Here is an 11,109-nt window from a genome sequence, read left to right as displayed (position 1 = left end):
CTTACCTGTTCATTTCCAGATCTTTTCACGTTGGGGACTCCCCCCGCCCCCATCGTGTAAAGGAGGTGTATTTTTACTAAAGAAAAGGTGACTACCCTGTAATCAGGGTTCAGGTCGCTTTCCCTTTTCTCCTCTCTGCATCGGCCCTCTTCACGCCAAGGTCCAAAGTCAGCTCCCTCTAACTAGGGTGTGGGTCTTTCCCTGCCTTTCACAAGGTAACACTGCCATTTGGAAGATAGTTCTAGAAACCAGCCTCTTGAGAGGGTTCAGGGTTTGCCCTACTAGCTGTCCCGTGCCCTCCTCACTCACGCACTCAGCCAAGTCAAAGCCCGCGTCCTCTGCATCCACCTGGACCCGCCTTCTGCCGCAAGCTCTCCTGCGCTCTGAAAGAGATCGGTGCCGAAAAGTAGGAATTAGGGTAATTTCCGGCAGGGCCGAGTACCTTGCCAATGTCATCTGAATCTACCTTGTACACGTGCTCTCTACTGAGCCACACCTAACCCGCTTCACCTCTCTCTTTCTAGCAACTCAAAGGACAAAATGGACAAGACGACACAAGCACCAAAGAAACTGCAGGAAAAGGGAAGAAAAAGCCACGGCCAACGGCTGCACACACCGCACACACAGCACACACCGCACCCCTGTACCGAGGGATCGGGTTCGACACTTCTCCTCACAGGCTTAATCCCCCTTCAGCTGCCCGGTAAAAGGACCTCCCTGTAAACAAGGATCACGGTCCATTCCTTGCCAACCAAAATGCTTTATGGGTCCCTTCCATAGCTGAGGAGGAGCGAGCCCCCTTTAAAACGGGTTGAGGTCTCTGTGAGTTTGAGCTCCTTAGGACCTAGCCTTTAAAATGCCCCGGGCCGTTGACCTCTCCCTGTCAGAAGGGTGCAGGTCTCCCCTTTCTAACTCCTCTTGGGCCGTTGGCACTCGCTGGGCAACGAGACCACCCACTTCCGAGGGAACGGAGGTCTCTCCTTTACAGCGCTTTTCGCTCTGGCCCATTGGAAGGCCCCTGGCTTAAGGACCACCCTGTAAGGAGGGTTTCGGTCTCCTTTGCCACGCAAATTAAGCCACAGGTCACTTTGACACGCCCGGCAAAATGCCTGCCCTGTAACCAGGGTGTAAGGTCTTATACCTCTCACGCTTAAGCTAGGGGAGCCTTTCTGTGCCTGTGGCTTAGCGACTCCCCCCGACCCTCCACCACTTGAGAAGAGTTGAACTTCTGTTTCTCTTAGTCACAGTAAATTCCCACAGAATGATTTCTACTTGGCTTTTTTGAGATTTGAAGTGAAATCTTATTTGGGACCTATCCCGGTCAGATGGAACATGGTGTGGCGAAGGGGCGGCTGTAAGGGGATGGCGGAGGCCGTGGAAAATTCGCCCCTTTTCTGAAAAAAGCCAAGAAATGGCCCAACCAAGCAAACGTCACAAAGTCTGGAAATGAACAGGGGAGGTGGGGGGCTCCTTTCGGACCCTCACTTCCGTGTAATCCTTCCTCAAGTCCTTTTGCCCTGCCCAATTTACACCGCTCAACCAACCACAACTTTCCCCTTTGTTTTCTTGTGCACAAGAAAGAACACTGTCGGATTGACGAGCGTCAGCTGTAGGGATTCGGACAGCTCCGTTAGTTGTGTCCGAATTCCTGGCCTTGTGTCTCTTTGGTGATAAAGAGAGGAGATTCCTCGGGCTACGTTGGAAGAGATTGAGGTGGCGGTCCTTTCTGAAATGTGTTCATGTTGAGATGTTGTAGGTAGATGCGGTGGTATTCAGAGCCGGCACGTGGGTGCACCTAACCTTACTAACAGGACCGCGTCACAAGTAAGAAGGGTCTTTTCTGGTAAAGGTAGGGGGCACAAAGTTGTCATTTTCTTGGTGGGGTAGGAGGTAAGTCGGGAAGGGTGTCGCTGAGGGACGGAGGATTGATTGGAAAGGGGACACGCAGCAGGATCCCTCCCTTACCTGTTCATTTCCAGATCTTTTCACGTTGGGGACTCCCCCCGCCCCCACCGTGTAAAGGAGGTGTATTTTTACTAAAGAAAAGGTGACTGCCCTGTAATCAGGGTTCAGGTCGCTTTCCCTTTTCTCCTCTCTGCATCGGCCCTCTTCACGCCAAGGTCCAAAGTGAGCTCCCTCTAACTAGGGTGTGGGCCTTTCCCTGCCTTTCACAAGGTAACACTGCCATTTGGAAGATAGTTCTAGAAACCAGCCTCTTGAGAGGGTTCAGGGTTTGCCCTACTAGCTGTCCCGTGACCTCCTCACTCACGCACTCAGCCAAGTCAAAGCCCGCGTCCTCTGCTTCCACCTGGACCCGCCTTCTGCCGCAAGCTCTCCTGCGCTCTGAAAGAGATCGGTGCCGAAAAGTAGGAATTAGGGTAATTTCCGGCAGGGCCGAGTACCTTGCCAATGTCATCTGAATCTACCTTGTACACGTGCTCTCTACTGAGTCACAGCTAACCCGCTTCACCTCTCTCTTTCTAGCAACTCAAAGGACAAAATGGACAAGACGACACAAGCACCAAAGAAACTGCAGGAAAAGGGAAGAAAAAGCCACGGCCAACGGCTGCACACACCGCACACACAGCACACACCGCACCCCTGTACCGAGGGATCGGGTTCGACACTTCTCCTCACAGGCTTAATCCCCCTTCAGGTGCCCGGTAAAAGGACCTCCCTGTAAACAAGGATTACGGTCCATTCCTTGCCAACCAAAATGCTTTATGGGTCCCTTCCATAGCTGAGGCGGAGCGAACCCCCTTTAAAAAGGGTTGAGGTCTCTGTGGGTTTGAACTCCTTAGGACCTAGCCTTTAAAATGCCCCGGGCCGTTGACCTCTCCCTGTCAGAAGGGTGCAGGTCTCACCTTTCTAACTCCTCTTGGGCCGTTGGCACTCGCTGGGCAACGAGACCACCCACTTCCGAGGGAACGGAGGTCTCTCCTTTACAGCGCTTTTCGCTCTGGCCCATTGGAAGGCCCCTGGCTTAAGGACCACCCTGTAAGGAGGGTTTCGGTCTCCTTTGCCACGCAAATTAAGCCACAGGTCACTTTGACACGCCCGGCAAAATGACTGCCCTGTAACCAGGGTGTAAGGTCTTATACCTCTCACGCTTAAGCTAGGGGAGTCTTTCTGTGCCTGTGGCTTAGCGACTCCCCCGGACCCTCCACCACTTGAGAAGGGTTGAACTTCTGTTTCTCTTAGTCACAGTAAATTCCCACAGAATGATTTCTACTTGGCTTTTTAGAGATTTGAAGTGAAATCTTACTTGGGACCGATCCCGGTCAGATGGAACATGGTGTGGCGAAGGGGCGGCTGTAAGGGGATGGCGGAGGCCGTGGAAAATTCGCCCCTTTTCTCAAAAAAGCCAAGAAATGGCCCAACCAAGCAAACGTCACAAAGTCTGGAAATGAACAGGGGAGGTGGGGGGCTCCTTTCGGACCCTCACTTCCGTGTAATCCTTCCTCAAGTCCTTTTTCCCTGCCCAATTTACACCGCTCAACCAACCACAACTTTCACCCTTTGTTTTCTTGTGCACAAGAAAGAACACTGTCGGACTGACGAGCGTCAACTGTAGGGATTCGGACAGCTCCGTTAGTTGTGTCCGAATTCCTGGCCTTGTGTCTCTTTGGTGATAAAGAGAGGAGATTCCTCGGGCTACGTTGGAAGAGATTGAGGTGGCGGTCCTTTCTGAAATGTGTTCATGTTGAGATGTTGTAGGTAGATGCGGTGGTATTCAGAGCCGGCACGTGGGTGCACCTAACCTTACTAACAGGACCGCGTCACAAGTAAGAAGGGTCTTTTCTGGTAAAGGTAGGGGGCACAAAGTTGTCATTTTCTTGGTGGGGTAGGAGGTAAGTCGGGAAGGGTGTCGCTGAGGGACGGAGGATTGATTGGAAAGGGGACACGCAGCAGGATCCCTCCCTTACCTGTTCATTTCCAGATCTTTTCACGTTGGGGACTCCCCCCGCCCCCACCGTGTAAAGGAGGTGTATTTTTACTAAAGAAAAGGTGACTGCCCTGTAATCAGGGTTCAGGTCGCTTTCCCTTTTCTCCTCTCTGCATCGGCCCTCTTCACGCCAAGGTCCAAAGTGAGCTCCCTCTAACTAGGGTGTGGATTTTTCCCTGCCTTTCACAAGGTAACACTGCCATTTGGAAGATAGTTCTAGAAACCAGCCTCTTGAGAGGGTTCAGGGTTTGCCCTACTAGCTGTCCCGTGCCCTCCTCACTCACGCACTCAGCCAAGTCAAAGCCCGCGTCCTCTGCATCCACCTGGACCCGCCTTCTGCCGCAAGCTCTCCTGCGCTCTGAAAGAGATCGGTGCCAAAAAGTAGGAATTAGGGTAATTTCCGGCAGGGCCGAGTACCTTGCCAATGTCATCTGAATCTACCTTGTACACGTGCTCTCTACTGAGCCACAGCTAACCCGCTTCACCTCTCTCTTTCTAGCAACTCAAAGGACAAAATGGACAAGACGACACAAGCACCAAAGAAACTGCAGGAAAAGGGAAGAAAAAGCCACGGCCAACAGCTGCACACACCGCACATACAGCACACACCGCGCCCCTGTACCGAGGGATCGGGTTCGACACTTCTCCTCAGAGGCTTAATCCCCCTTCAGCTGCCCGGTAAAAGGACCTCCCTGTAAACAAGGATCAAGGTCCATTCCTTGCCAACCAAAATGCTTTATGGGTCCCTTCCATAGCTGAGGAGGAGCGAGCCCCCTTTAAAACGGGTTGAGGTCTCTGTGGGTTTGAGCTCCTTAGGACCTAGCCTTTAAAATGCCCCGGGCCGTTGACCTCTCCCTGTCAGAAGGGTGCAGGTCTCCCCTTTCTAACTCCTCTTGGGCCGTTGGCACTCGCTGGGCAACGAGACCACCCACTTCCGAGGGAACGGAGGTCTCTCCTTTACAGCGCTTTTCGCTCTGGCCCATTGGAAGGCCCCTGGCTTAAGGACCACCCTGTAAGGAGGGTTTCGGTCTCCTTTGCCATGCAAATTAAGCCACAGGTCACTTTGACACGCCCGGCAAAATGACTGCCCTGTAACCAGGGTGTAAGGTCTTATACCTCTCACGCTTAAGCTAGGGGAGCCTTTCTGTGCCTGTGGCTTAGCGACTCCCCCCGACCCTCCACCACTTGAGAAGGGTTGAACTTCTGTTTCTCTTAGTCACAGTAAATTCCCACAGAATGATTTCTACTTGGCTTTTTAGAGATTTGAAGTGAAATCTTACTTGGGACCTATCCCGGTCAGATGGAACATGGTGTGGCGAAGGGGCGGCTGTAAGGGGATGGCGGAGGCCGTGGAAAATTCGCCCCTTTTCTCAAAAAAGCCAAGAAATGGCCCAACCAAGCAAACGTCACAAAGTCTGGAAATGAACAGGGGAGGTGGGGGGCTCCTTTCGGACCCTCACTTCCGTGTAATCCTTCCTCAAGTCCTTTTGCCCTGCCCAATTTACACCGCTCAACCAACCACAACTTTCCCCTTTGTTTTCTTGTGCACAAGAAAGAACACTGTCGGACTGACGAGCGTCAGCTGTAGGGATTCGGACAGCTCCGTTAGTTGTGTCCGAATTCCTGGCCTTGTGTCTCTTTGGTGATAAAGAGAGGAGATTCCTCGGGCTACGTTGGAAGAGATTGAGGTGGCGGTCCTTTCTGAAATGTGTTCATGTTGAGATGTTGTAGGTAGATGCGGTGGTATTCAGAGCCGGCACGTGGGTGCACCTAACCTTACTAACAGGACCGCGTCACAAGTAAGAAGGGTCTTTTCTGGTAAAGGTAGGGGGCACAAAGTTGTCATTTTCTTGGTGGGGTAGGAGGTAAGTCGGGAAGGGTGTCGCTGAGGGACGGAGGATTGATTGGAAAGGGGACACGCAGCAGGATCCCTCCCTTACCTGTTCATTTCCAGATCTTTTCACGTTGGGGACTCCCCCCGCCCCCACCATGTAAAGGAGGTGTATTTTTACTAAAGAAAAGGTGACTGCCCTGTAATCAGGGTTCAGGTCGCTTTCCCTTTTCTCCTCTCTGCATCGGCCCTCTTCACGCCAAGGTCCAAAGTGAGCTCCCTCTAACTAGGGTGTGGGCCTTTCCCTGCCTTTCACAAGGTAACACTGCCATTTGGAAGATAGTTCTAGAAACCAGCCTCTTGAGAGGGTTCAGGGTTTGCCCTACTAGCTGTCCCGTGACCTCCTCACTCACGCACTCAGCCAAGTCAAAGCCCGCGTCCTCTGCATCCACCTGGACCCGCCTTCTGCCGCAAGCTCTCCTGCGCTCTGAAAGAGATCGGTGCCGAAAAGTAGGAATTAGGGTAATTTCCGGCAGGGCCGAGTACCTTGCCAATGTCATCTGAATCTACCTTGTACACGTGCTCTCTACTGAGCCACAGCTAACCCGCTTCACCTCTCTCTTTCTAGCAACTCAAAGGACAAAATGGACAAGACGACACAAGCACCAAAGAAACTGCAGGAAAAGGGAAGAAAAAGCCACGGCCAACGGCTGCACACACCGCACACACAGCACATACCGCACCCCTGTACCGAGGGATCGGGTTCGACACTTCTCCTCACAGGCTTAATCCCCCTTCAGGTGCCCGGTAAAAGGACCTCCCTGTAAACAAGGATCAAGGTCCATTCCTTGCCAACCAAAATGCTTTATGGGTCCCTTCCATAGCTGAGGCGGAGCGAACCCCCTTTAAAACGGGTTGAGGTCTCTGTGGGTTTGAGCTCCTTAGGACCTAGCCTTTAAAATGCCCCGGGCCGTTGACCTCTCCCTGTCAGAAGGGTGCAGGTCTCCCCTTTCTAACTCCTCTTGGGCCGTTGGCACTCGCTGGGCAACGAGACCACCCACTTCCGAGGGAACGGAGGTCTCTCCTTTACAGCGCTTTTCGCTCTGGCCCATTGGAAGGCCCCTGGCTTAAGGACCACCCTGTAAGGAGGGTTTCGGTCTCCTTTGCCATGCAAATTAAGCCACAGGTCACTTTGACACGCCCGGCAAAATGACTGCCCTGTAACCAGGGTGTAAGGTCTTATACCTCTCACGCTTAAGCTAGGGGAGCCTTTCTGTGCCTGTGGCTTAGCGACTCCCCCCGACCCTCCACCACTTGAGAAGGGTTGAACTTCTGATTCTCTTAGTCACAGTAAATTCCCACAGAATGATTTCTACTTGGCTTTTTAGAGATTTGAAGTGAAATCTTACTTGGGACCTATCCCGGTCAGATGGAACATGGTGTGGCGAAGGGGCGGCTGTAAGGGGATGGCGGAGGCCGTGGAAAATTCGCCCCTTTTCTCAAAAAAGCCAAGAAATGGCCCAACCAAGCAAACGTCACAAAGTCTGGAAATGAACAGGGGAGGTGGGGGGCTCCTTTCGGACCCTCACTTCCGTGTAATCCTTCCTCAAGTCCTTTTGCCCTGCCCAATTTACACCGCTCAACCAACCACAACTTTCCCCTTTGTTTTCTTGTGCACAAGAAAGAACACTGTCGGACTGACGAGCGTCAACTGTAGGGATTCGGACAGCTCCGTTAGTTGTGTCCGAATTCCTGGCCTTGTGTCTCTTTGGTGATAAAGAGAGGAGATTCCTCGGGCTACGTTGGAAGAGATTGAGGTGGCGGTCCTTTCTGAAATGTGTTCATGTTGAGATGTTGTAGGTAGATGCGGTGGTATTCAGAGCCGGCACGTGGGTGCACCTAACCTTACTAACAGGACCGCGTCACAAGTAAGAAGGGTCTTTTCTGGTAAAGGTAGGGGGCACAAAGTTGTCATTTTCTTGGTGGGGTAGGAGGTAAGTCGGGAAGGGTGTCGCTGAGGGACGGAGGATTGATTGGAAAGGGGACACGCAGCAGGATCCCTCCCTTACCTGTTCATTTCCAGATCTTTTCACGTTGGGGACTCCCCCCGCCCCCACCGTGTAAAGGAGGTGTATTTTTACTAAAGAAAAGGTGACTGCCCTGTAATCAGGGTTCAGGTCGCTTTCCCTTTTCTCCTCTCTGCATCGGCCCTCTTCACGCCAAGGTCCAAAGTGAGCTCCCTCTAACTAGGGTGTGGGCCTTTCCCTGCCTTTCACAAGGTAACACTGCCATTTGGAAGATAGTTCTAGAAACCAGCCTCTTGAGAGGGTTCAGGGTTTGCCCTACTAGCTGTCCCGTGACCTCCTCACTCACGCACTCAGCCAAGTCAAAGCCCGCGTCCTCTGCATCCACCTGGACCCGCCTTCTGCCGCAAGCTCTCCTGCGCTCTGAAAGAGATCGGTGCCGAAAAGTAGGAATTAGGGTAATTTCCGGCAGGGCCGAGTACCTTGCCAATGTCATCTGAATCTACCTTGTACATGTGCTCTCTACTGAGCCACAGCTAACCCGCTTCACCTCTCTCTTTCTAGCAACTCAAAGGACAAAATGGACAAGACGACACAAGCACCAAAGAAACTGCAGGAAAAGGGAAGAAAAAGCCACGGCCAACGGCTGCACACACCGCACACACAGCACACACCGCACCCCTGTACCGAGGGATCGGGTTCGACACTTCTCCTCACAGGCTTAATCCCCCTTCAGGTGCCCGGTAAAAGGACCTCCCTGTAAACAAGGATCAAGGTCCATTCCTTGCCAACCAAAATGCTTTATGGGTCCCTTCCATAGCTGAGGCGGAGCGAACCCCCTTTAAAAAGGGTTGAGGTCTCTGTGGGTTTGAACTCCTTAGGACCTAGCCTTTAAAATGCCCCGGGCCGTTGACCTCTCCCTGTCAGAAGGGTGCAGGTCTCCCCTTTCTAACTCCTCTTGGGCCGTTGGCACTCGCTGGGCAACGAGACCACCCACTTCCGAGGGAACGGAGGTCTCTCCTTTACAGCGCTTTTCGCTCTGGCCCATTGGAAGGCCCCTGGCTTAAGGACCACCCTGTAAGGAGGGTTTCGGTCTCCTTTGCCATGCAAATTAAGCCACAGGTCACTTTGACACGCCCGGCAAAATGACTGCCCTGTAACCAGGGTGTAAGGTCTTATACCTCTCACGCTTAAGCTAGGGGAGCCTTTCTGTGCCTGTGGCTTAGCGACTCCCCCGGACCCTCCACCACTTGAGAAGGGTTGAACTTCTGTTTCTCTTAGTCACAGTAAATTCCCACAGAATGATTTCTACTTGGCTTTTTAGAGATTTGAAGTGAAATCTTACTTGGGACCTATCCCGATCAGATGGAACATGGTGTGGCGAAGGGGCGGCTGTAAGGGGGCTCGGGATCGACACTTCTCCGCACAGGCTTAATCCTCCTCTCTGCTTTGGCCCTCTTCATGCCAAGGTCAAAGATGAGCTCCCTCTAACTAGGGTGTGGGTGTTTCCCTGACTTTCAGAAGATAACACTGCCATTTGGAAGGTAGTTCTAGAAACCATCTTCTTGAGAGGGTTCTCCCCAGGAAAAAGGGGAAAAACAAATCAGTCGGCAACGTCTCGTAGGCTCTTCTTTTCGCCTCTCCTGCACAGAGTGGCTCTGCCCTCCACCCTCTTCCCATTACACCTTTAGCATTTCACCCAGAAAGCACCCTTTGTAACGGCACCCAACAGTCACATCAGACTCTGGCCCCTCCCCAGCCTAAATACCACAGAGCTCCGTATCCAACGAGGAAGCACATGGCCTGTGAAGAATACTACAGTGAGTACAGATGAGGAATTTAAAGCACTGACCGCTTACTCACAGCCTTTTAAGCGGAAGGTAGAAAGCTGAGTACTGTTTATTTCTGCTTAGGAGAATGTCCAAGCTGATCAGGTCTACGTTTGCCAGTTTCTCCTCCGGCTGGGACTCCTGGACAATTCCTCTGCAAGTGCAGCTGCAAAAGCCAAGCATGAGCCATCACTACCCAAAGCTGTGTTGGTGCTCGAAATCTTGGTCTCATCCTGGCCTCCCTCTCCCATCCCATCTACATTGGCCCTACTTGATAAACAGAGACCGAGTTAACACCGACAGTCTTCGCTCCACTTTAGAGCCAACTGCCACATGATTTTCATCTGCTCCTACTTCTCCATGGCTCCCGAGACCTAAGCTGTGGGGTTGCACACCTAGCACCCCTGCCTGTGTCCTACGAAGGAAGACAGCACAAGGAAAGGCAAGGACAGACACAGAGAGTTAAAGGGTGTATGTTGGCCAACGTACTAGAGAGAGAGAGAGAAAAAGGTGGGAGGAAGGCAAGCAACTCACCACCGGGAGTCATCCTCCTGGATCTAACCTGCTGCAGAGGACATACCGGTCCTGGCCAGAGAAATGAGCAGCCCCTGGAAATGGGGACCTTGTCTCCCTCAAAACCACAACTAGTCAGGAACCTTTTCTTCCAACCCAGCCCTAGCTAACAGGGTGTCCCTATCAAGAGCAAAATGGGCCATGAGCAGAGCCCTCACCAACCAGACACTTATCTCACTGAAAGTGGCGGCGCTTCCGCTCTCAGATGGACGGCTTTTGTGTCGCATCAACAACACTCGCAGTCTCGTCGCTCTCGCTCCCTTTCCATCGCATGAGGGCAGTAGACTGACGCATGACTTCTTTTCCCTTGCTACTAAACCCATCACAAGGGGGAAAAACAAGTAAGTTACCCTCTCAGTCGGCAATGTCGGGTAGGCTCTTCTTTTCACCTCCCCCACACAGTGGGGCTGCGCCCTCAACCCTCTTCCCATTACAACTTCAGGACTAAAAGTAGAAAGCACTCCTTGCAATGACACCCAAAATAGTCAGTCTGTACAGCAGACTCTGGTCAGAAAGGCAGAGCTTTGGAGCTGTGCTCCGACTCTGCTCCAGCTCCAGGCAAAAACCTGCAGCTCCACTGCTCCAGAGCTGTTTCACGCTCCAGCTCCAGGCTCCGCTCCAAAGCCCTGCGAAATGCCAAACCCGCACAAAAATATGCAGAAAGTGATCATGTTTTTGGCCTAATTGGCTTGTGAGTTGCTTGTTAGCTAATTTTTGACTTGTAGGTTGTTGCTTCTTGTAGCTTCTTGCTTCTTTTTTTTTTTTTTGATCGGCTCCCAGTAAAGACGGGAGAGAAACAGGGGTGCACAGTGGGCCCACCACAGTCCCAGACGACATGCCAGGGGAGATTTAGTCACATAGAGTGTTGGGGTTCTTAGGGATTGGCTTGTTTTGAAATGGGATTGG

General features: G+C 52.3%; 2 long non-coding RNA genes across 6 annotated transcripts; one reads left to right on the top strand and one right to left on the bottom strand.

Moving 5' to 3' along the window:
* The first annotated feature begins 277 nt into the window (after window positions 1–277).
* Window positions 278–8,584, top strand: LOC135980000 (uncharacterized). Its single transcript, XR_010597241.1, has 6 exons — window positions 278–418; window positions 525–2,378; window positions 2,485–4,339; window positions 4,446–6,299; window positions 6,406–8,259; window positions 8,366–8,584. It is a non-coding gene; the product is annotated as an uncharacterized LOC135980000 (long non-coding RNA).
* On the bottom strand, window positions 6,171–10,541 carry LOC122172962 (uncharacterized). Of its 5 annotated transcripts, none has more exons than XR_010597238.1 (4): window positions 9,665–10,541; window positions 9,147–9,365; window positions 8,155–8,224; window positions 6,171–6,264 (listed from the first exon to the last, which is right to left on the bottom strand). It is a non-coding gene; the product is annotated as an uncharacterized LOC122172962 (long non-coding RNA). The 5 variants fall into 5 exon arrangements; XR_010597239.1 differs by having other exon boundaries at window positions 9,147–9,362; XR_010597236.1 differs by having other exon boundaries at window positions 9,147–10,541.
* Between the last annotated feature and the right edge of the window lie 568 nt (window positions 10,542–11,109).

This window comes from Chrysemys picta, unplaced genomic scaffold (assembly GCF_011386835.1).
Source record: "Chrysemys picta bellii isolate R12L10 unplaced genomic scaffold, ASM1138683v2 scaf1551, whole genome shotgun sequence".
NCBI classification, from domain to species: domain Eukaryota; kingdom Metazoa; phylum Chordata; order Testudines; family Emydidae; genus Chrysemys; species Chrysemys picta.
This window is presented reverse-complemented; position numbering and strand designations above follow the sequence as displayed.